General features: G+C 38.9%; 1 long non-coding RNA gene across 1 annotated transcript in view; it reads right to left on the reverse strand.

Annotated features, from left to right (window-relative positions):
* LOC311593878 overlaps positions 1–25,909 on the reverse strand; it is a 64,676-nt gene that overhangs the window by 15,435 nt on the left and 23,332 nt on the right. Inside the window, exon 2 of the long non-coding RNA XR_014777853.1 lies at positions 7,896–7,992. This is a non-coding gene — a long non-coding RNA (uncharacterized lncRNA). The remainder of the gene's footprint in view (positions 1–7,895; positions 7,993–25,909) is intronic.

Below are 25,909 nucleotides of genomic sequence, written 5' to 3' on the forward strand. Positions count from 1 at the left end.
GCATTTATTCAGTTCTTTTAGTCTTTACACCTAAGAACTACTAATTTGCTTCATTTTGTTATCAGTAAACAGGTATATCTGTCTTACCATAATCCACTTCATTTCCATCCTTACATTTAGACATGAAGTCATGAAAAACACAGGCTGCCAAGAGCCAACAGCCTAACTGCTAAGTCTTTATTTGAATATGAATCATAACTGCATGCTCAGTTGCTGTTGGGATTTTTACCTTGAGAAGAGATCTCAATATGGCAGAGAAAAGCATAAGATGTTATTTTAAAGATAAATACTTTTGTGGAACTCTGCCAAACATAATCCCATTCTGTACCAAGCTACATTTAGATTTGAACTTCTAAATAAACAGTTGAGCATGTCTCCAGCATTATGTCAGTGTGATTGACCCAGCATACCAAAATGTGTAAGCAATTATCTCCACAGTTCAATATTTTAAAATGCAATCATATGAAAAACACAAGAATATGATGACTATAAATGCATAGCACTGCATGAGTAGCCACTATGGGGTTTCAAAGAAGCAACCAGTAATACTTATGGAATACGTATCACATGACAAAATAGCTACCACATACAGACAGAGATACATACATACATACATACATACATACATACATACATTTGAATTTTGTGTAAGGTTGTGGGGATCAGGAACCAATGGGAAGGGGTACGAGTGGTGATGGAGCCCACGCAGAATCCTGGGAACCGGACTCTGGAGACCAGACTCAAGGTGTAGGTCTAACTTCATTGTGCAGTGTATAAGCCTTTACACAACTGAAGGGCCCATCAGACCATCCCATGCTAGCCTCAAGCACCAATAGCAATCAGTCAGGCTGGTATAGCTATAAGGAAACGGGAGTAGGGAGGCACGGTTGCCGCAGGAGACTTCTATAAAGAAGAGGGAAGCAGTCACTGCTCTGGCCTCGGATCCATTCTGAGGCCTCACTATGTGCTAGGAGCCCCTAGTTGGTCAACACTGTGAGCAGTGGATCAGGATCTTTCCTGGAGCCTTAGGAGATGCTGATGCTCACTTGCGGTTCTCTATGGGACTCCAAAAGGCTTATCTTGATACTGCTCACATAAAATGTGTGATACTGCAAAGAAAAGAAGTTTCCTCCTCACAGTTAACTTTAAAGACATGTGGCGCTTTGTAGTAATGCTTAGTTTAAAGTAGAAGAAATAAAAGAGCAATTGCTGGTCTACCTTTATCACAAGAACATTCATCTTAGGAGCAGCAGGTAGATAGGATTCTAAAGAAAGATAAGGTATGATAGTTAGATAAGGTCTTCAAAAACCTCAGAGACATGTAGAATATGGCATTTAAAAATGTTTTTTTTTATTATTTTAAAGATTCACTGACAATGACACAGGTTAACTTCTGGAAACACTCAGCCTACCTCAAAGAGAATGATGAGCATCAAAGGAACCTCTTATGGAGATGGCTTCAAATGTGGCAAACAAGACATTGGGCAAAATGTCCTTGTTTCTACCACAGACAGAGTTCTGCCTTAAAAAGGGCAAGTGTGGCTGCAGGCAGAGTGGACAGCCAAACTCTGTCAAGACAGAGTAAGCAAGTCCTCAATAGTTCCTGCCTCACAAATATGTCTGTCAGATATATTGGGCCAGAAGGCTAAAGAAGATGCTCCAACATTATAAAGAGTTTTGGGTAACTATTCAGGCAGTAAACTGTCTCTGTCATCTTCTCATTTGGAAAGCTACTAACCTACACTCCCGGCATACTCAGGTAATCAAGTTTATTCCTTCTCAAGTCTCTGGTGGAGTTGAAGACCAGGTTTCTTAGTTTTACAATGAAGCTTAGTTGTTTAGGGGTTAAGATGTTTTTAGGTCTAGATAGATGTTTTAAATTGATAATAAGAAAGCGTGATAGAGATTGATTTACATTCAGAATTTTAGATGCACCAAGATAGGAAAGATGTTTTCTTCAAGGCTGTCAAATACAAATAGTCAAAACACTAAGAGTGTAACATTTATATAATTCCTGATTGTGTCACGGTTCTTCTTGTTATAAGCAGTTTATTATATATGTGTGTAATAATATAAATATATATGTAAAAGTGTTTTTTAAAATAGGTTTAGTGATACTCTATGGTGCAAATAACATATATGTTAACTTACTGCTATGATACTGTTTTCTTATGCATGGCCCAGTGAGAAAAAATAATTTTAATTTTTCCTTGAAAATAGATTTTTTAATACTCAAAAAGAGAAATGTGGATCTTTGGGGAAAGGCCTATGCTTTCATGAGAGTTACCATGGCTGAGAAGGATTAGACCCTGGAGACCTGACTACCTTGCACTCTTAAATGGTACATTTATGTAGCAGGGTGCAATTAAGTGGCTGGTTCCCCCCAATACTCAGGATGGGCATATGACCTGCTCACCATAAAAAAAACTGCCTCAACTACTTAGCAATTTGGATTGGTCTATCAACAGACAAGCTTCTGGGTTTATTAAAACCTGTCACAACCCATTTTACTAACATTTCAGAAGTACCATTTTCTCTCGTGTGAGGAAAACAAATATTGACTATAGAAAGATAAGGCGTGCCGTGCCATGAAGGCAACATGCTCGGAAACGTTAGCCAAGTACCACAGAATAGAGGAGCAAGGATTCGTGGGTCTTGAAAATATTTTAAGCTGGGAGTAGACACCTATGATTACACTTTTAACATGAAATGGGTGAGATGAATTCTGAAATTTATTAAGCACATTTCTCAGGAAATGTCCCCAGGACCTGTGAGAGTGCTCAACTTCTGTCAGGCCCCTTTGGAAAATGGTGGCTAGTGCAACTGCTCTCATGATGCAGTGAGAGTTCACACTTGTGTCAATGTGTCTGCTGTTTGTGACCCCTTCCTAGTCCTGCCTTTATAGCTGTTTATTTCCTAAGAGATGACAGTAATTTTGATACAAAATATGAGCATTTTATCCTTTTAAAAAATTATTCTTTTGGGGGGTTTTTTTTTTGAGTGTATAACATAGTTATATAATTTCTTCCTTCCAGTTTCTTCATCTAACCCTCCCATATACCCCTCCTTTTTAAAATTATCAGTGTATTAATAAAATGGACTTTAAAATATTTTTGAAAGGGAGCATTTAGAATCTAGATTTTGATAAGATAAAATAAGTAGTATTTCCCAACTTTAAAAAAGACAAAAATTGAATTCTTTTATATCCCAGATAACAAAGACCTCAAACACATAGTTTCCCAAGAGACAAATCTCAAAACCAGCCAAGAGATGCAATTCAGGTTAAGTAAGATAAAATTATCAACTCATATCTCAATGCCATGTTATTAAAATAGTGGACTATAAAATCTATGTTCTGCTTCACCTCACAGCATGTGAAAGGTGTGGCTCCTTCATTTTCCAGTGACTTCTCTGCCATCAGAGAACTTCCACCCACAGTGAGTCTTCTGTGACACTGAAGATGTGTAGTAGTAGCCACAGCCTGAGCTGACTGGATGGCTGCTTACAGGAATTTACAATGAGATAGATATTATAATAAAAACCTGTCAGTCACAATTTTGATTCAGCCCTGGCCCTGAAGCCAAATCACCTGCAGTGTCTTGGTCCCTCTGAACTGGTTTTTTTTTTTCATACTATCTCCATGCTGTTGTCATTAACCAGCCAGCTTCTGAACAGAGAAAACGTAACATTGGCACCCCCATCACACGTGGTCTCTATTTCTGGTTGTTTTATGGTGGAACCATACTGCCATTCTGTGCTGTCAATTGCATAGGTTTTGTTTATCAATTTTTATTAGGTCCAACAAGCTTATTTATTAGTTCGTGCAGCCATGTGACTAATGTATACATCCTAAAAGGAGATACATACAATGCAGGAAAAGAGTGAATAAACAGATGGAGATAATATGTAAATATTTCATAAGCTATCAAGACAGCATATACAAATAAATATTCAGACTTGAATTAGGGGGATTGCTGACTACACCAGGAAAAAAAGAAAAAAAAGAAACCACCAGGTTTGCAGGTGTGAGATTCCTTTGATGCTGTAATAAGATAAGACCTTGCTGTCATGGTGAAGGAACTTACTAATACTGCTGTCAGGATTACAGAAGAGAAAAACTCAGAAATAAGAATATCAAAAATGAGTTGAAAATCTAGTTGGATTGAGAGCTGGCTCAGCAACCAACTAACTAACCAACCAACCAAACAAAGCTACAGAATTTGCAAACACTTCTCAGACCTCATCAGCTAATCCCTGGTTCCTATTTTCTAGGAAAAAAAAATGACGGGCCTGATATTAATAGTAATTGAATCTTTTAAGTACTCATAAAAACAGTCGGCCTGTAGCTCTGCACTGAACAATGTAAGGAGTTGGACCCCGTCTTTATCACCAAATCTGCCATCCTGCTTTTCTCTATCTCCTTCCTGGTTTCTAAATTTTCAAAAGACTCCCACCCTCTGTTTCCCCATCTGCACATTAGGGGAATCACAGCAGTGGGCAACCTAATTCATGGGAATATACGTGTGTTTTTAATGAGACAGGATTTATACAGCAGGGGAGTTTCCAGAAGAACTTAGCTATATAAATACTAACTATTCTTAGGGTGCTATAAGCAGACTCTATCATACTAACAGGAAAAATATTCCTTCAATGAGAGGGAGAGAGAGAGAGAGAGAGAGAGAGAGAGAGAGAGAGAGAGAGAGAGAGAGAGAGAGAGAGAGAGAGAGAGAGAGAGTATTGAAGGATCACTTCTGAGAGCACTCGCCTGTCTTGCCCTGCTCTTGCTCTCTCTTCAGGATGAATGAAGAGAAGAGAAGTGGCCAGGGATAGATGAAGCTCAAAAAGATGTTGTTAGAACAAAGAGCAGATTTTCACCTAGGTACTTAATTAAGGTTTGAGCTCTTAAGAAAGGGAGCCTGCATGTCTTTTTACTTAGATCTAAAATATAAATAAACACAGAGATACCTCATAGCATAGCTCTTTTGCTTTCAAACTGTTTTTTCTTTAGGAATCATGCTCTCCATTAAAGAAACAAAAAGTGATAAGAAAAAGGACGTGGCAAAACTAAAGATTCATGTCTGTGATAATCCTGAACATCTACTCCGCATTTTACCGTGAGCCAAGGTGAATTTTTATTCATCTTAAAATCACTCTCTGCAACCAAGCATAGTATTTTATTTCGCTCTCTATGTGAGTTTGCTACGACTATCATAAGGAAACACAGGCAGGGTAACTTAAACAAAGAAATGTATTTTCTTGCAGTAGTGAAGACTCGATGTCCAAGAGCCAGGTGTTAAGAGCATTAACTTTCTGAGGCCCCCTTTTGGCCTTTTATATTGTTACTCTTTTCCCATGGTCTTCCTTTGTCCTCTCTTGTCTTATAAGCAAACTGTCATTTTAGATGAGAGTTTACTGATACCCTCAATGATTCTTAATTACTTCTCTAAAGTTCTTATCTCATGAGACAACGCACTTCAGTGTAGGACATGAATTCTGGGTGATGAGGATGTGACTCAGTCCAGCTTTACAGACAGTACGAAGGTGAGGAAGGGTAAGTGACTCATTCAGTGGAATTTAACTTGTGTCTCGGCTCAACCTCAAGTCCTAAATTCTGAGTCCTAAGCCCTCACTACCGAAAGTCAGAAGGGTTATACAGATCTTTGTAAAGGAAAGGATGATGAACTACTTACTTAACGATCGATATGACAAAACACTGACCAGAAGCAATTTATTTTGGCTTACAGTTGCAGAGGGGAAAAGGCTCTGTCCAGCAAGTGGCAGGTATGGCGGCAAACACAGGAAGCTGAGCATTGGAACATGAAACACGGAGTAAACTACAAGTAGGACAAGGCTTTTTACTCTTGAAGCCTGCCCCCAGTGACGTACTTCCTCCAGCATAGCCCCGCTTCCGGAATCACCCCTAACATGGCCACCAGCCAAGGCTCCGTATTTAAATACTGGAGCCTAGTCCCATAGACGGTTCTCATTCAAATCACCACAGACCTCAATCAGAAATTGTTAAATTAATTCAGCTGAAAACGTTCATAAGGAAACAGATTATTGAAAGAAAAGAAGTGTTAATTACTATCATGTATTATTCCCAAATACTCCAAACTCCTGGAAAGTGGCCAAAACTACAAGCACTGGATGGAGATGACCCTGCCCCGTAGAAACACATATTTGATAGTGTTACTAAGTTATACAAACGATCTCTAGTTTTTACTTAATTATAGGCTTATTAAGAACGTGCAAAGAGAGCCAGAACTTAAAGAGCACTGGGGTTGCTTTTTATTATTCTTAGTTTGTTGTGCATACTTAGAATTGAGAGTTAGTTTTTACAGTGACATTTACAACTCCAAGCTTCAGGGTAGTTCCACCATCTTTCCCTGTTCCTCTAGAAGACAGTAACCATGGGAACAAATGTATATAAACCCACTTGCTGGCCACTCCCACTTCCGTGGGCCTGTGGAAGTATGCACCGCAAGAGCCCACGCATCTAGACAGAGCTTATCAGCCAAATGTCTCAGAAAGTAAGGAAGCGATGTCCAACAAGAGAGTGAAGGCAGGAAGCCTCAGGGTCACCTCGCACTTCTCTAGCTACGTTCTTCACTGCACTTCTCAAATGATCCCTTGTATCCTTTTAGTCTGACTCCATCACCATTTCATCTGTATAAGTTTTATTCATTTTACATTGTTAATTCCGGGGCAGGCGGAGAGGGAATCTTCCCATCCTCGGTTTCAGAAAGATGAAGCCAGTTTTATCCGACTAGTCTAACCATTTACCAAGTTCACCAAAGTTTAGTCTTTCATCTTTCATAGTACCTGCAAGGCCAGGTTTGTGTGTATATACATTCACAGATGGGGCCCTGGTAGTATTAGAAAGGCCCATGGCTAGTTTAGTGAATCACAAACAAGGTTTTGAAATTCTTAACCATCTTTGCAGAATTCTTTTCCTGAAGTTGTGCTCCAAAATATTCATAAACTTTCAACAAGCATATGTGTGTGTGTGACAGTTTGTGCAGCACAGTTTGTAATAGCCTCAAACTGTAGTCACTACATATTGACACCACATATACATATACATATACATATACAGGCATAAATGACTTTAAATAGCAATGAAAATCAATATGCTATTGATACTTATAGGACCTCATTAGCACTGGACATCAGAAAATTAGCTGATATAGAATACATCATATTCCATGTATGTAATTTTTAAATAAGTAAAAGTAACTTATATTCAGGACATATTTTTATGATAAAGTTATAACTAGAAAAATATGAAGGTTTCTGGTTGGTAGCAAGGTTCTGTTTCTTAATCTGGTACTTATTGTAAGAATAGGATTACCTTGCAAAATTAAGCTATATACATATATACATTAAGCTTATACGTGATTATATTTCAATAACCAACTAGTATGAAGAGTTCTTATAGAATTTCAGACTGCAGCCAGGCATGAAAGTCTTGATACTCGATATTGTTAGAGTCCTTACCACACTGTCTGCATTAGACTTTCCTGAGACCTTCATCTGTGTCAAGACCGAGTCTAATGCCCATCACACTTTCATGCTTCAAAAATGTTTTCTCTTTTCTCTCTTCTCACAAATTCATATTCAAGTAGGAAGATTTCTCTATTTGCTCTACTTTAACTATACGTTATCATATATATAACATATTACAGTTCAAAATCTTCTATGGTGTATACATATACATTTAACATGCCACTTTTATGGTATATACATATCCATTTAACATGCCACTGATCAATAATTCATAGATGATTTAATCTTAGAATCAAACATTTTATTTATAGCAAGATGCTTATCCTTTCATTTATCCATTACACATTTTATAGATCAAGAAACACAACAAGGAGGTCTGAGGCACTAACCTGTTTTGTAGATGTCCTGGGGTTTTGCAAGCACGAAGAGGAGAATGCGCATAGAGTGTGCTCCACTGTTCTGAGTCTCCTGGGGAATCCTGTCTCCCTAGAAAGAACAAAAGCTATTAAGGAAAAATCATTTATCTCCTAACAGGGTAGCTCATGTTCAAGTAACATCTTCTCTGAACCAACAAAAACATATAATAGAACATGGGTCTTCTTTATCTCTGATGACCAAATTGACCCTGTCTTTCCAATGCCACTCAGCTTCCAGTTCAAATGTGCAGTCAGGGAAGGGTTGCCTTGCTAGCTCTTTGTCTGTTGGTCAACGGGTTCAAGCAAGATGCATGTGTAAAGATCAGAAACACAGGCCTCTGGTAGTGCAGGAACACTTGGGAATGAGGAAAAATAAACTGCCGCCTCTACCTTCAAAAGACACAGTTTTGTATCCCCAGAAAGATCCAGAAACTGAGAAACTGGCACAAACAGAGTCATGACCACAACAGAAAGTATATGATTTTTGTCAGAAGAAAATATACTAATAAAAACACATTAGTATATCCCACTTGTAATAGGTGTTGGGTAATTTTGTTGTGCAAACTCATAAACACTGGAATAATAATTGAGGTTTTGGACATTTTCTCATGTTTATACTTTATTCCTTGTGGTAACTGAGATTGTACATAATTTTTAAAGAATGGAGAATTTCCTTTAAAGCAATTGTATTTATTGTCTCTATCCCATCAAGAACTAAAGAAACTTTTTATATACTCATATTTCTAAGACTGATCTGAAAATAGTAAGAGCATGGGGTGGTGGAAACATTAGCAGTGTCATTGCTTAAATCAAGCAGGTTTACATGCCCAAACTAGGTATTTTTTTTAGAGTAATTGTTTGACACTTTGCTAACTTTGCATATCTCTTCATTCTATCTTTTTTTAGCCACAAAAAAAAATGAGATCTTTAATTCCTTTTTACTATGTAAATGTTGCCTCTTTCTCTATGAATACATTTACTTATATGCTGAAACAAATATTTATACTAAATATAGTAATTTGGGGGCAAATGTTTGTTAGGAATTGTGCTGGTTTGGTAAAATGCTAGTTATAAATTCTCCTTCAGTAAACGCTATTTCATTAGCACTGATTGGCCAGCTAGGTTTGCAGTATCCGGCACAGTTTTCCTCTTGTTGCAGATCCAATTAAAGAGCTGTTGGTTACCACCCAGGTACGTGTGCTACCACTGCACCCCGAGGGTTGTGATGCTGTGCTGGTCATGGGTGTGGTTCATAGACATCAAATCTGGGGGGGGGGGGACTGTTGGTTGCTTTCCTCCTTTGGACACTCACATGGACACTAGAGGCCCTCAAGAAGGAGGCTTCAGGTCAGAGGCTTATGGGCCTCTGCTCTTTCTTTCTGTAGTACACGGTATTTTCAACAAGGAGGACTTGCCTACCGCCTCTGGGAGGTAGCTAGGGCACCAGCAATAGGCTCTCTGTTTAGGGAACCCCTTTTTGAAAAACACACCTTGGCCAACAACTCAAAACAAGGCTTTTCATGTGTGGTATTGGGGCAGGAGGCTGTTCAGTGGTTTTTGGCCCTTGGAGGTATCATTAAAACTGTACATGTAGAAAACATCAAAGTCGCCAAATACAAATAGCCAAAACACTATGAATGCAACATTGACATAATTCCTGGTTAGTTCATGGTTCATCTTGCTGTATGTAGCTTATTATATTTATGTGTATGTAATAATATAAATGTATATGTAGAAAGATATAAATAAATAAATATGTGTGTTCATACATGTAATCACATGCATTTTAGTTTTTTATTGGGCAAATGGTAGGGTGAGTCCTTGTGGCTCTTTCAGCTATCCATACTATTATTGGCCTACCTATCTCCTGCTGCTGCATTTGCCTCCCCCTTTTCCATCCCCATTGTCAGATAATGGTACCCTGGTACTCCCCTTTTCCCCCATCCCACCTTTTGTACCATCCCATTGTCAGATAATGGTACCCTGGTACTCTCCTTGTCCCCCATCCCACCTTTTGTACCATCCCATTGTCAGATAATGGTACCCTGGTACTCCCCTTTTCCCCCATCCCACCTTTTGTACCATCCCATTGTCAGATAATGGTACCCTGGTACTCCCCTTTTCCCCCATCCCACCTTTTGTACCATCCATTGTCAGATAATGGTACCCTGGTACTCCCCTTTTCCCCCATCCCACCTTTTGTACCATCCCATTGTCAGATAATGGTACCCTGGTACTCCCCTTTTCCCCCATCCCACCTTTTGTACCATCCATTGTCAGATAATGGTACCCTGGTACTCCCCTTTTCCCCCATCCCACCTTTTGTACCATCCCATTGTCAGATAATGGTACCCTGGTACTCCCCTTTTCCCCCATCCCACCTTTTGTACCATCCATTGTCAGATAATGGTACCCTGGTACTCCCCTTTTCCCCCATCCCACCTTTTGTACCATCCCATTGTCAGATAATGGTACCCTGGTACTCCCCTTTTCCCCCATCCCACCTTTTGTACCATCCCATTGTCAGATAATGGTACCCTGGTACTCTCCTTGTCCCCCATCCCACCTTTTGTATTGTTACTTCCCTCCCATTCCCTAAGGAGCTCACTGGTCTGGACAGTTTTATGTCTACTTGGCACAAACTAAAGTCATCTGAGAAGAGGGAACTTCAACTAAGAAAATGCCTCCGTAAGATCGAACTATAGGCAAGCCTGTAGGACATTTCCTCATTAGAGATATAAGGGAGGGTCCAGCCTTTGGCAGATGGTGCCATCCCTGGGCAGGTGGTCCTGGGTTCTATATGGAAGCAGGCTAAGCAAGCCATGGGGGGAAAGCCAGTAAGCAACAACCCCCATAGCTTTTGCAACTCCTACCTTCTTTTTGAGTTCTTGCTCTGACTTCCTTCGATGATGGATAGCGATATGGAAGTGTAAACCAAATAAATCCTTTCCTCCCCAACTTGCTTTTTCTTTTTCATGTTTCATCTCAGCCACAGAAACCCAGACTAAGACATTCCAATTTTTCTATTTCACGTATGAGATTATTTATACCCTGCTATTCCCTCTCTATTATTACCATCCCTGTGAGAAAATTAAAACTTCTGTTACCTTAGCCTGACTTTAGATTTCCTGTGTGGCATGTAAGTGTATGTGCACACATATGCACACTCACATGTGTATGTGTGTATGTATTTTCTGTTATCCCTAGACTACCAGAAGCTTTATATAGAAGCACACCAAGCCTTCAATGGCATAAAAATGGAAAGTAAATGTTATGTTTAAAACAAAAGCTGACATAGAAGAAAAGAGAGATAGAAAAGTCTACTTGAAGTATTACACTGAAAATTATATTGTGGAATTCCTTGAATTTTAGAATAAAGAACATGGATGTTTTTACCAAACAAGAAAACTCATTGTAACCTCTTGAACAAAACAGTACAAAAGTCCATTGCTCACTGAATAAGCAATGGGCTATGGAGTGGGAGAATCAAGAGGAAGGAAAGGGGCTGCACTGCTTGCCAGGATATGAGCCTATGGAAGAGGAATGAACAGAGGGAGAGTGAAATCAATACTGAGAAAATGAAAACAAACTGTGAATCTCACAACAGCGAAGTTATCAGTACACTCTATTATCATCCTCAGACCCAGACTAAAGCATGGGCACTTCCATTCCATGACTAATCCCACCTTTCTACTGGGGGGATGCTTACTGTTGTTATTTCATCGATGAGCCCAGCATTGTTTAATCCCCCCACCTTTAGTAAACAAAAATATATTAATAATACCTGCCATGAAATGCCTGAGTCTTGATAGCATCCAGCTAAGAGCTGGGTCCCTACACATCCCTAACCCCTCACAGAACTGAAACTATACCTGGTGAGTAGATGCTGCCCCCCCCCCCATCTCACTGAAATATTTTTGCTAATTTCTTCAACTGTGTTCTTTGATACTACAAGCTAAATAAGACTAGCTTTCTTTTTTGACTAGAGGTGTGTTCCTAGTGACTCTTGATTAGTGGACTTCAATATATACATAACATCAGCAAGGAAAAATTAAATACTAAGTCACTGGTTGACAGAATAAAGAAAGTTCAAAATGACTGAGGTTTGAAATTAAGATAGGAAAAGATGTGGAGATGTTGGAACCTTTTTATACTATACTGTGTGTGTGTGTGTGTGTGTGTGTGTGTGTGTGTGTGTGTGTGTGTGTAAAATGGCGTTGTTGCAGAAAACAGCACGGTGAGTCCTAGAAAATTAAAAATATAATCAGCATGTCATTCAACAATGTCACATATTCCAAAACTTAAAAGCAAGGCCTCAAAAAGACATTTGCACATCTGTGCACATATAAGCCTGAGGGCAGGAACAAGCCAAGAATTCATGTAAAGATAAATGAGTTAACAAAATGTGACGAATGCATAAAATGCACACAATTCAGTTTTTCAAAGGCAGGAAATATTGATGCCGCTGTAACTAAGGTAAAACCAAGAACATTATGCAAAGTGAGGTAAGCCATGAGGACAAACACCACATCCCTTGTTTATTTTCAGTATCTGGAATAGTCAGATGCACCAAGTAGGAAGATGGAGATAAAAAGCCCAGGACACAAAACAGGAGGATGCAGAGTAGTTATTAATGGGTTACAGCTTCCTATTCGCAAGACGAAAGACTTCCAGAGATTGGAGGTACAACAGTGTGGGTTTACAGAGCTGAAGTGTACACTCAACAGGATATAAGGACGTATCCTATGCTGTACATGTCATAGTGTGGTGATTTAGAAACAAGCACAATGGCAACACTGTGTCCACCGGGGGTCACCCTCAACTCAGTGCCCTGGCAGAGTGGAGAAAGACAGCAACCAGGTAACAAGGGCGGCAACACAGTAACTTCAGAGAAAGCCTTTGTTCTCTGAACTGTTTCCATCGGAAAAGGAGCAACTAGATTACAAGCTAAATTAAGTTGCTAGAAAAACAGGAAAGCAGAACATCTAAGGAGCATACATTTTTCTGTTAAAGTAATTAGAGAGATGGACAGTACAGATAACATTTAAAAAAAACATTATTTGAGAAAAAGTGAGTTTCTCCAAACTCTGTCAAGACAGAGTAAGCAAGCCCTCAATAGTTCCTGCCTCACAAATACGTCTGTCAGATATATTGGGCCAGAAGGCTGAAGAAGATGCTCCAGCATTATAAAGAGTTTTGGGTGACTATTCAGGCAGTAAACTGTCTCTGTCATCTTCTCATTTGGAAAGCTGCTAACCTGCACTCCCAGCATACTCAGGTAATCAAGTTTATTCCTTCTCAAGTCTCTGGTGGAGTTGAAGACCAGGTTTCTTAGTTTTACAATGAAGCTTAGTTGTTTAGGGGTTAAGATGTTTTTAGGTCTAGATAGATGTTTTAAATTGATAATAAGAAGGCGTGATGGAGATTGATTTACATTCAGAATTTTAGATGCACCAATATAGGAAAGATGCTGTTTTTAAGGCTGTCAGATAGAAATAGCCAAAACACTAAGAATGTAACATTTATATACTTCCTGATTGTGTTATGGTTCTTTTTGCTATAGATAGTTTATTGTATATACATGTAATAATATAAATGTATTTGGTAAAAAAAAAAAAGGAAACATAAACAAAATTTAAAAAAAGAAAAAGAAAATTCCAAACAGAAAAAAAAAAGAGCTTGACTGATCAGGAAAGCAAGACATTTCTAATGAATGGAACAATGAATTGATAAGACGCCAGGAGACAAGTGTCTGCATGCTGGCTAGGCCTTTGGGATCCTTGCTTCTCGCCAATAATGAGAGATTGTGACTTACAGTAGTATCTTGGGCACATTCTATAACAGAGAGGCAGTGGATCCACAAGTTTTGATGATTAGGTGGTCAATGCCAGGCTTGGAGAGAGAGAACACTGGTAGGACTTGAAGTTACATCAATTAAATCAGATCATAGAGGCAGGTGGATCACTGTGAGTTCAAGGCCAGCCTGATCTACAAAGTGAGTCCAGGACAGCCAAGGCTACACAGAGAAAGCCTGTCCTGAAAAAAAACTGAGAGAGAAAAAGAGAGGGGAGAGGGAGGGAGGGAGGGAGGGAGGGGGGAGGGAGGGAGAATAGAGATGGTAAAATGACAAGCTAGGAAAACAAGACAATATTAGAAGAAAACGTTTGAAAGGAATGAGAAATAACATCTTAAAGGGCTGCAGGAATAAGCATGTAAGAATGCTGTCTTTTCTTCTTCAGCAGGCCCAACAAGGCCATGGCTCCCTAAGAAAATCAGCTTTAAGATAACATGTGACTCTCTTACCCTATATGGCAAAAGGGAATTGAGGAATATGACTAAGGTTAATGAATTTGAGGTGGAGAGATTGTCCAAGAGACACTCCCCCCCACGCCGCCCTGCAATCACATGGAATCTGTAGATGTAGCAAACTTTCCAAGCTGGTCAGAGATGCCACGTGGTTGAAGGGTCAGAGATGCCAGGTGGTTGAAGGGTCAGAGATGCCACGTGGTTGAAGGAACATGGGCGGTGCCCTTGTTTAAAACAATGAAGAGGAAATGAGCTAAGATGGAAGGGTGTAAAAATGGGGAGGCTGCAGCACAGAGGAATACAACCCGTTTTAATGGCTTTTGCTTTAATTTTTTATACTGAAGCTATTGGAAGTAAGATTTAAATCAGAACTGTGGTATGATCCAAGTTAAATATTGAAGAAAAATGTGAATGCTACATTGAAACACTTTAGGAGACAGGAGGGGTAAATATATGTTCATGCACACAGATAATGAATCCAGTAGAACTGGATTGATCCGGTTAGCAGCCTTCCAGGGGGTGGCTGAGTCCTGGAACTGGCTGATCTTGTAGACAGAGTACTTGTGCTTTATGAGAGAGACAAGGAACTCAACAGTCATTCTGAGAGCAGCTGGGAGGCGTAACTGCCAAGTTGGAGATTGTACAAAATAATGTCCTGTGCAGCCACCAGGTTCCAGGGAAATATTCCAGTTCACCCCAGTACAGCCTAGATGAGCCAAGGTGTCTCTCTACTCTCTCGCTCTCCTTGGCCCCTCAGGCCTGCAGCTCCGTGCTTCAGCCCTGCAGGACAGGTGGAAGAACACAGTTGACTCTGCTCCTAACAGCTAACATGCCCGAGTAAACAAAACATTAGCGTCTGTTCTTTCAGTGACTTCAGTGGTGATGAGTTGCTGAAGAGCTTCAAGTGCACTGGGTGTAGATTCTGTGTCTAGCTGTGTTTAAAACCTGGTGGTCCTTGTCCCATTGGTCCCCAGTTTTGAAGATTTAAGCAGAATATCCAAGCAAAAGGGATAGTTGCTTTGTAATAAAAATAAAGCCTTTAGCAATAATATTGGAAGTGTAAATTAATTTTTAAAAATGTTCTCTGTACAAAAGAGAAGATAGATAAATGTGTCATTTACAAAAGAAACACAAGTACATAAATAGGCAATAACTATGAAAACATAAAAATACGCAAGCATCAATTATAATAATGTAAGAAATATACATTAATATAATAATATACTTCTTGAGTATTGAGTTAGATGTGAATAAAAGAATCATTCCACTGTTGTATGCAGGAAGCAGGTAACTTTTTGAAATCATAAAAAAAAACTCAGGGGTTCCAGAAGACATACTGATATGAGAGAAGCATGGGAGAATAGCAAAGTAGAAGGATCCAGAGGGTCCTAGAAACCTACAAGTAGAACATTATGATAGGCAGATTTGGGCACAGGGGTCCCGCTCAAACTAAGGTACCAGCCAAGGACAATACAGGCGGTAAACCTTAAACCCCTACCCAGATCTAGACAATGGTCAGAACATTCTCCACAGTAGAGTGGAGAGTGGGATATGACTTTCTCACATACTCTGGTGCCTCACCTTTGACCATGTCCCCTGGAGGGGGAGACCTGGTGGCACTCAGAGGAAGGACAGCAGGTTACCAAGAAGAGACTTGATACCCTATGAGCATATACAGGGGGAGGTAATCCCCCTCAGGAACAGTCATAGGGGAGGGAAATAAGGGAAAAATGGGAGGGAGGGAAGAATGGGAGGATATAAGGGATGGGATAAGCATTGAGATGTAACAAGAATAAATTAATAAAAATAAATAAATTTAAAAACATATTTATTAAAAAATAAAATTATAAAAATCACCATTATATTATTATTAAAGTATTATATATGAAATGACACAATGTAAATTCTGATACCATAGAGTTCATTAAATCAAGCACAATTCATAGCTGTATGTGTTTGTTAAAATGTAATTATGCCATAGTTGCTTTCTCTTCAAAGATAACAAACTTTCTCCTTTTAAAAAGCATCTGTATGTGCATAACTGTACATATGAATGCCAGAAGAGAAAGACTCATAGTATCTTGCTAAGTATCAAAAATAATACATATGAGCCAGGTGCTGTGGCGTACGCCTATAATCCCAGCACTCAGGGAGGCAGAGACGGGCAGACCTCTGTGAGTTCGAGGCCAACCTCGAGGTCTACAAAGTGAGTCCAGAACAGCCAAGGCTACACAGAGAAACTCTGTCTCAAAAAACAAACAAATAAATAACACATAGGAACTTATTACTTGTCTATTCAATTTGTTGAACGTATACAGAAGCTATTAATCAGTGATCACTTTTATTTCCTTTACTTTCTATATTTTCATAACCGTAAACTCTGTTGATATAGACACTGGTAAACTTGTATAGAAGTTGTTTTCAGAAGACTTATATTTACTAAAATGTTTATGGTATCAAGCTGATTAGGAAGTAAGAATATAAAGTCATGTGCTCAAAGTGACGACACATAAGTAAAGTTTTGAACAGAAAGGAAGATAAGAAAATACATCACCATATTCACAGTCAGGATATACAGGTAACTTTTTTTCCTTTATAGCTTATGATTTTAGTACATTAAGCAATATTATTTTTATTATTAAAAAGCCACTTAAGACCTTGCATTGGTAAGCTGTTGTACTTGCTTCTGCAGCTGACTGGCTTCTGTCTGGGAAGAGGACTGTTTTTATTGTTGATCGCCTTTCTTTGCAACTCACACTACTTTGTTTGGCAAAAGCATACCACTAATTTCCTCTTTTTCTTTACACCAGGCCCACATTTTTATCTTCAATACAGTGCTATTGCTATTCTTTTTGTGTTCTTCTATTTTGCCCTGGGATGATGGTTCTGAAATGCAGTTCTTTATCCTGCAATATGACCGCTAAACAGCAGGAAAAGAGTTGTCTAGGTTGCAATAGAAACCTCAGGACTTTGTCAAGGCAGTATCTGTCAATACCTAAAAAGGGATTTCTTTATGAAAGGAAGTCATCTAAGCAAGAAACAAAGATGAGGTCTGTGACATCCCACAGAAGAAAACCAGGAGCCATGACTATTAAGTTCCAGCAGGAGGAAGATGCCGCTCTGAGTCATCAAACTACATTAGGTCCTCAAGGAAATCTGTAAAATTAAGTCTATAAAAGCTGACCCAGCTGGTTAATTAGCACACTGTACACCAGATTATGTTTTATAGTTAGATTTTTATATTCTAAACTATGGCCTAATAAGTCAAACCAATTACATTACCAAGGACGTGATGACTTTTTTCATATGAGCTCATCAGGCTGCTAACTTGCATTTATAGACAGGCGGGCTGATTGCTGGTCCATGCCTGGCTTCTCAGACCTCCGTGTTAAAGCACCCACAGTGAACAGCTTCCAGAGCTGCCAACACAGAGAATGCTGTGCCTGCCCTGGCTACTACCAGCCAAGGGAAGTGATTCATTTATGAAGGTTGTAATTACAGGCTATGAAACAGCTGGTTATGGGCTCCTTCTCCTGGCCTGAGCTCCTTCATAACATCTGTTAGTATGAACAGACTCAAGCACTTACCTCCTACTAAGGATGCTGTCCTGGATGGGAAAAAGTTACATTTCAGAGGCCTTGAGAGGTTTCACCAGGGTAATAAGCAAAAGATCAAGTGGTAAAGGTCACTTATACTGAAGACTTGTTACAACTAGTCTCAGTTCAACAAAAGCCTGGTCTCACACTTCAACCTAGAAAAGACAGTTTCTACTAAATTTTCCAACATTCCAAGTACATGACGAAGAGAAGGCTCTCTGAAGTTGCTCTGGCCATCTGTGTTCATTTCACTAGAGAGTCGGACACACACATGCACACACACACACACACACACACACACACACACACACACACACAGAAAAAAATACATAATTTAAAAGAACTATACATGTGTACCACACGCATGCCTGGAACCCATGTAGGCCAGAAGAGAGCACTGTATCCTCTGACTGGAGGTGCAGGCAGCTGTGAGCCACCATGTAGGTCTAGCAATTGAACCCATGTCTCAGCCAGAGGAGCCAGTGTTCTTAACTGCTGCACCATTTCTCCAGTTACAGTATTTTCATTTTTCCCATGTATTTTTAATTTTACTTGTATTTCTCCATGCCATTTGATTGGCTAAAAACCACTTTCACTTTTTGCCATGTCACTTTCTCTTTTCAAAATTGTTTTTATCATATTCCTAAAACTCAAACAAGCCTATTTCATGAACTCTGTCTTGCTGGGAAGGTAGTAGCTACACATATCACCTAACTGCTTTGGTCACCCTCTGTTCAATCCCACAGTTAGGTGATAACTAATTCCCAAAAGCACTTCTCTTCACAGTTGTAAAGTGTAATTTTTTAAAATATACTTAATATGCAAATTCTTTCAGTGCTGACATTGGTAAGATGGCACATGATTCAATGACAGAAGTTGAGAGTTTTGTTTAGAGTTTCTTTAAGGAGATGAATCATGCCATGAAGTGGACTACTTCATCTTTTGAGATCAATAAACCACTTCAGGCTTTAGAACTAGGTCCCTCTTTCAAGCCATGAATATAATAAGATGACGCAGCAAATTCTCTAAGGAAGAAGATGGCAGTAAGAAACGGAAAGTCTTGTCAACTGAATGTCAATACCATTGACATTTGTTAGGGACAAAAAGAGGAACTGTAGCAACCTGGTAAGAAAAGCTAATAAGTAGATTGTTAGGTATTTTGACCATCTATATCCTAGGAGATAAAAGAGTATAAAAGGTTAAAAGATAGTGATTTTGGAAAATATGTTATTATTTACACATATTTTGAAAAAGACACTTTCTACCAAGTTCTGATAAACGTTTGCTATATTTCTAGAATTAATGTATGTGTTATTTTAAATTACATGCTTTATTTTGCCACTGCTATAGGGTGAAAATCAATGTTCAAGTGTTGTTTTATTGAAATAATTGAAGTTAAGGTCAATACAGAGATACATAATTAACAAATTGGTGTTCTTTGACAGAAATTTTGAAAATGTATTATATCTACAGTAAATTAGTAAAATTTTCCAATATCTTGTAATATCTCCCACCCCCTCATGACAGAATTGGATGGTTAACCAATTGAAAAACCAGATTACCCTAATGGGGCCAAATAGATAAGACTGAAAATTTTCATCTGTCAGATTCCTTGCAATGTCTGACTGTCCTTTACCTTTGAGATGGGCATACCCAAAGAGGCAGAAAACTGAGCAGGCAATGTTTATCTTTGAAAAATACTTGAAGGTTATTTTATGATTATAGACTTCAACCTACATGTAAGATGAACCAATTCAGTTATTTTCAGATATTCCTGTTATTTTCTGTTGCATTTTTAAGTAGTTGGGGCAAAATAATTGTGCTCAGATTAGGCATCTGAAAACTAGTAATAACAGCTTACTGTTAAACATATTTTATATTAAAAAATTATAGAATCATTTAAATTTATCTTTAAAATGAACCATTTGATATACCCAATGTGGCTAGTAGTAAGGCAAAAACTTTAAAACAGAAGAAGACATAATTTATTGCACAATATAAAATTATCTTGATCCTGTTTAGATTGCTAGGATGGTGGTATCATTTTGGGATGCAGAAAAGTGTTCAGATTCTTTTCTTCCCCCCAATTCAAACAATTAAAAGGCAAGAAAATCACAAGCCACGGCATCCAGTCAAATTTTGTTGACAGCAAAAGCACAGGCACAAACCACAGCAGACTGTTTAGAGAACAGATTCCCCTCGCGGGAGTTTGAGCTAGGCTCTGGGCTCTTACATGTCTGAGACATGGGATAGATCTCCGTTCTTTCCCACAAATGGCCCGTTTGAAACAATTTGGACAAAGACAGGATAATTGATTAGTTTCAATTGCAAGTGATCTGGAGGTTCCTGCCACTCATTCTACCTTAGATAAAAGCCCATCAGCTACTGGCCTAGAGAAGAAGAAGCCATTATTCTGACATTTCAAGCTTTAACCAAAATCATATTTGTTTACCTAAGGCCTCCTTTCTCTGTCTGCCTATTGGGGAGCTGCCAGACCCCTATGGTCTCTTCCTATGATTCTGAAGAGACCTGTTCTTCCTGATAAAAGCCTCTTACTTTCACATCTTCTTTTGTGTGTGACCCACACAGTGTGGGTGGAAGGTGGTTTGCTAGAGCAAGTGCTGTTTATCACTGGCCACACCACTGAAGGAAATGACACCCTTCCCACAGCAAATATTAACTACAGGCTTTATTTTTTAAAATACCTAAATGTAAGTTTGAGTAATTCAGTCCAAAGCCTGTTTTGGTGCCCTGTGCTCGTTTTAATTTTGATGGCATGTGTCATCACTCATCCAGTTGCATCTTCTTGAAAGGTGAATCTTAGCCCCACACTTCCCTGTCTCTTGGTCACTTCCTGTCATTTGCACTGCCTACACAGGCCTTGAGTCCTGCTGCTTCTTCCCTATTCCCTTTGAATCAATCTTAATTTATTTCTGACTACGTAAATACATGAGAGCTTTATTAAATGAGTGGTTATGTTGGCAGTTGGTAAACGAGGACTCACACCATCACTCATAGGTATGAACTATGGAAGACTAAACGCCTTTAATAGAAGGAGAGCGTTAAATTCTGAAAGGTTTTTTTTTTCAGAATTTTTACAATGAGCTCTCCAGTCAAGACCCCCAATCAAGCCGCCCCCCAGAGCTGAGCACAAAAATATTAATTCCTCCTCCCATTTTGTCCATGTATTGCCATGAAACTGCATCATTACCAGAATCAAAGTGTTAGTTTCCTTCAGAAGAGGAGCCACAGAGTCACTTCTTTGTGGTCTCCACCAATTAACAAAATACTTAACCTTTTTTATTGCATATCATGTGCCAATCTGAAAAGAATAACCCTAGTGGAAACTGAAAAAAACATATTATAGTTGAATAATAAGTATTAAAATTAATTCTTGCTTCTCTTAACAATGGTAAATAGGACGGTACCACCTAGTCTCATAGGTAATACCAACAGTGCATTTCTTTTCCTCTTGTTATTGCATTCTGACAAAATTATTATGACTTATTTAGCAGATCACCTGATCTGACTGTCCTTGGGCTGAAAAAGCAACAGTGCCAAGCCCGCAGTACACATGTGCAGAGATCATCAGGGTAGCACTAGTCCAGTAAAAGCCGGAGAGCATCACGACACTATTGTAGGGCTCAGATGGGCAAAGCCACTCCACTCAGTTCTCAATGCTGGTAATTTGCACAGACAAAGCAAGAGAGATTTGAAAATGGAAAATCGTTAGTTACATTTGGACCAATTTTTCTCTATTACCTGATCATTGTTTAATAGAAAAGAGTTCTGCATTGTAACTTACATAACAAAAGGAACTGATGCTCACTTTGGAACTTGAAATAATGATTAAGCGGTTTCTAAATGACTGTCTGTAATGAGATGGAAGAAAGAATTGAAAAGAGAAAGAGAACAAGGAGGGTGTACAGAGAAACTATGGCATTTTGCCACAAATAATTGGTTTATCATATTGCCAACCTTCCCTTGGTTAGAGACAAACTAGGAAAGGAGAAGCGTAACTCTGCTCTATTGAAAGGAATGAAGATGATCTTTTTCTGTTTGAAATGATGATAAGATGTGAATTTCAAAATCTTGTTGATAACTGAGCACTAGCCCCATTGCCTAATGCCTTTTGTTGGGTAACAACGGAAGATGAATAGTTACGAACTTAAAGGGAAACATTGAAATTCCCTTACACAAGAATGTAAAAAACATGAATCTCTCACAAATAAACTAATCGTAGGAAAAAGCCTCTTCCATAAAAATGCAATTTCCCCTCTATTTGGCATGTCTTTTAGGGACAACAAGAAAAGGTATCTCCTCTCTAGTGCCCTCAATCAAATGTAAAGTGTGCAGTTGCCTTATTTGCAGGACAAAAGAAATATACTTGCAACCTGTACTTAAAAATCATAAAGCCCAAACATTCTTTTCTTTATAATATCCAGCTTCAAATAATCATAGCTCCAGATACCACTGCTCTGGGGGTAAGCATTATGCATGTTAATGCCCTGTAACAAAGTGCATAACCACTTGCCCTACAAACAAAGATGTCGTGATTTGTAGCGCACAAGTATAAGAAAGATGAACAAACATTCCTTCAATATTCTCTTTGTATTTGTGTTTGAGCAGGGGTTATGTTTTACCAGACTGTTTAACTCTATCTCTTAGCTAAGCAATCTTACAATACTTAATTACTGATGTTGTTTTCATTTTATTTAAATTCTATCTCTAATTTTAGAGTTAAAGTTGCCAGTGAAGAGGTCAATTAATAGGAATTTTCGTATTGGCCAATTTTTCATTTGTATATCTATAACTGAAGTCATAGTCAAGAAAGCAGAAGTAAACATGGACATTGACTCAGTTTCTCCCAATCATAAGTTTTAAATCTGGCTCTTAAAGAGCAAAGAAACGACACATTATTCTATCCCCTAATGAAAATATGAAAGAGTTTTTTAAAATGTAAAAGTAACAGTGTTTAGTGAGTGTAGAGAATAATTTTACGGTGAAATGGTTCAAATTGGAAGTGTTTGTTACCTACTGAATTTTTTACTGAGGGTATAGCTTAGTTTGTAGAGTGCTCTCCAGGCATGCATGAAATGCTGAATCAGCACTTGAGACAGCATGTACTGTGTATGATGACCAACAGCTATAATCCCAATAATTAGGAGGGATGTGAAGATAACTGTCAAGACAGTGGAGCATGGACCACCTCTGACATGAGCTCTGGTGCCCCCAATTTGACCACTTCCCCTTCGTGGGGAGGCCTGATGGCACACAGAGGAAGGGAAAGCAGGCTATAAGGATGAGGCCTAATAGGCTGTGACCATATGGAGGGTGGGGAGGTCCTCTTCTGTCAGAGGTCTAGGGGAGGGGAAGAGGAAGGGAGGGTGGAATGAGGAGGTACAAGAGAGGGGGTAACAATTGGGATATAAACTGAATAAATTATAATTAAAAAGTTTAAAAATAAATAAAGATAGATGATAGACAGATAGATGAGTTTGCTATCTATCTATCTATCTATCTATCTATCTATCTATCTATCCATGTATCAGTTATCTATATACCCTCTGGAGAGCAAAGACTTCTCAAAGCCACAAGGAGTCTTGTCTAGATTTGACTAGATTTAGAGCCCTGCCTCAAGACTAGCTAGGCACTAGTGCACCCCACACATGACCTTGAAGAGATCCCTAACCCAGTTATTGCACACCCTTAAGCCAGTGCCTCCCATACCATCAACACCCCACTGATCAGCAGTAACGTGCTCGCTCCTACTTTCCTGACTCAGAATTTAGAGCAGATTCTATGTATGATGCACTCCTGTGCTTCCAGGTAGACAGAGTGGGCTCCCTAACCTCTCTAACCCTGGGTGATTCAAGTTCTAGACAAGGCTTGGGACTTGCCCTTTGCACATATGTGATCTGTCTCCCAGGTCCTCCTGGGGAGCACCAAGCTATCCAGGGATCTGCCAGCCGTTCTTGTAAGGAAACTATAAGAGAATCCATTCCTATGGTGACATTTCTTTTTTGTGGGTTCTTAGTCATGTTGATAAAATAAATTTTAAATGGACTCAGAAGGAAACTCTAGAACCACTTCATTGGCATTTGATAGAAAAAGTAATGGGGAGGTTAAATCTCATTGGCTGCTGGAGAGGGTGATGGAGAAGAAGAGAGAAAGAGAACGCTGTGTCTTTTTGAGTTAGGGTCCAAATAGCAAGAAGATTCAGCAGAGGAGACAGCAAAATGAAGGTCTGTAAGCAACTGCATGGTGGACGGGACTCTAAAAAGTACTCAGAAAGTGGAAAAATTATTCCTCCTATCTACTTAACCAGCTTTCCTGAAGAATTGTCTTTTGACCAGGTGATTGACAGGCCCAGTTGGATTAACTCTTCAGGGAGAAGGCAGCCGTGTGTAATTTTCCAGGCAGTTTAGAATGTCATCCAGGCCTAAAAGTGGACCTCAGATTCCATTCTTTTAATGCAGAGAAAGGCACGTTCCCTTAATGGACTCAATAAAGCCCTGATACCTCCACTTTTTCATATAGTATTTTAGATCTTACTCTGGTACTAGAAAAGGAAAGATGATGTTTCCCTTTCTACTGTTACCATGGGAACCAGAAGTGACCAAAGCCACCGCAGTGATCTCCAAGTTTTCTACTATCTGTCTAGTTATATAGCAGAGACAGGAAAATCCAAAATCCAAAGTCATCGTTGGCTGCATAAGACACTTTCTGAAATATACTATCTGTGTGTATGTATATAATACATACATTCTGCTCATCTTTTTATATATACCTACATACATGTTAACTTCTTCAATTATTAATATTTCTCAAGCATAACCTGAAGTCAAATGTCTTGAAAAATCAGTAACAATAACAAAAGTGAATTATTTAGATTTATGAACACAAGGAATCTTTATACCACTATATCCTATACAGAAATAATTTTTATATTTTAAGAATTCACTTGTGTCTCACTGCATGTCTCCCTTATTTTTATTCTCTGACAGCAGCTACCATTTGAGAACTGAGGTGCCCTTGAGGATGAGGAAGGCTCTGTAGTCTCAGGTGGGCATAGCTTGGGCATCTAGGGTGCTGGAAAACCAATATCCATCAAATCTACTGAAGGCCAGTGTTCTCCATGTTCTTGGTTCTCAAATTTGAAGAATGAAATTTATGGACCACAAAAAACGATAAATTTGAGGAGATTTTATGTAGGATTTTAGGTGGCAGCCTAAGAGAACAAAAACAGGTCTCCTGTGTAACAGGAGTGGGGTATGCGACACCACCAAGTCAGCAGTCTAAGATCTTTACATGGAATTTATGGTAGAAATTGCAGTGAGGCACAGGGAGAGGGAGACATGTTGATCATATTCTTGGTCCATTTGGTCCAGGTGCTTCTTGGTTAAAATTTTTTCTCACAAATAATTTTCAGAGGTGCTCATTTGGGGAAAAAACAGACCTACTCTCTCACCACTCTGACTTCTAGCATGGCCAAAACTACCCACAGGACCAAGGACATTTCTGGATTCTAGCTGAGGACAAGAATCAAAACTGGTTCCTTTTTGAGTTTCCAGCCTAAAACTATCTGCCCGGTTCCTGTTTCCTGCTCTCACCACTTAGCGGGGGAAATCAAAACCAAACACCATGACCTGAAGCATTTGCTCCTAGGTGTTGTTTCTCAGCACACAGTGCTCCAGGGTGAACTTTCCAGAAGTAGTCCTTCTCCAACCATCTATCTTGCTGTCTACAATCACCTTTTGTTACCTAAAATGAGTCATACAAACATCATATAACTCAAAATAAAATGTAAAGTTTTAAAATGAAAATTTGCTATGATTTTCTTTTGTTAATCTGTCTTTGGACCCTTTATGATGTACAGAAAAGGGAAACTTTTCTACTCCTACATAGAAAAAAACCTAAATTGGCTTTTAGTTGTCATATATATGAATAATTGCGTTAAAAACTTGATAACAATTCTTGACCGTTTTAGTGCGGTCTTAGGTTACTCAGTGTGAAAATTTTAGTGTAGAAAATAATTTACACAACAATGATGGTAAAAGTTTGTTTTCAAGCCACAGTCTGAAG

The sequence above is a fragment of the Acomys minous genome (genome assembly GCF_964271855.1).
Source record: "Acomys minous genome assembly, chromosome: 3".
Lineage (NCBI taxonomy): Eukaryota > Metazoa > Chordata > Mammalia > Rodentia > Muridae > Acomys > Acomys minous.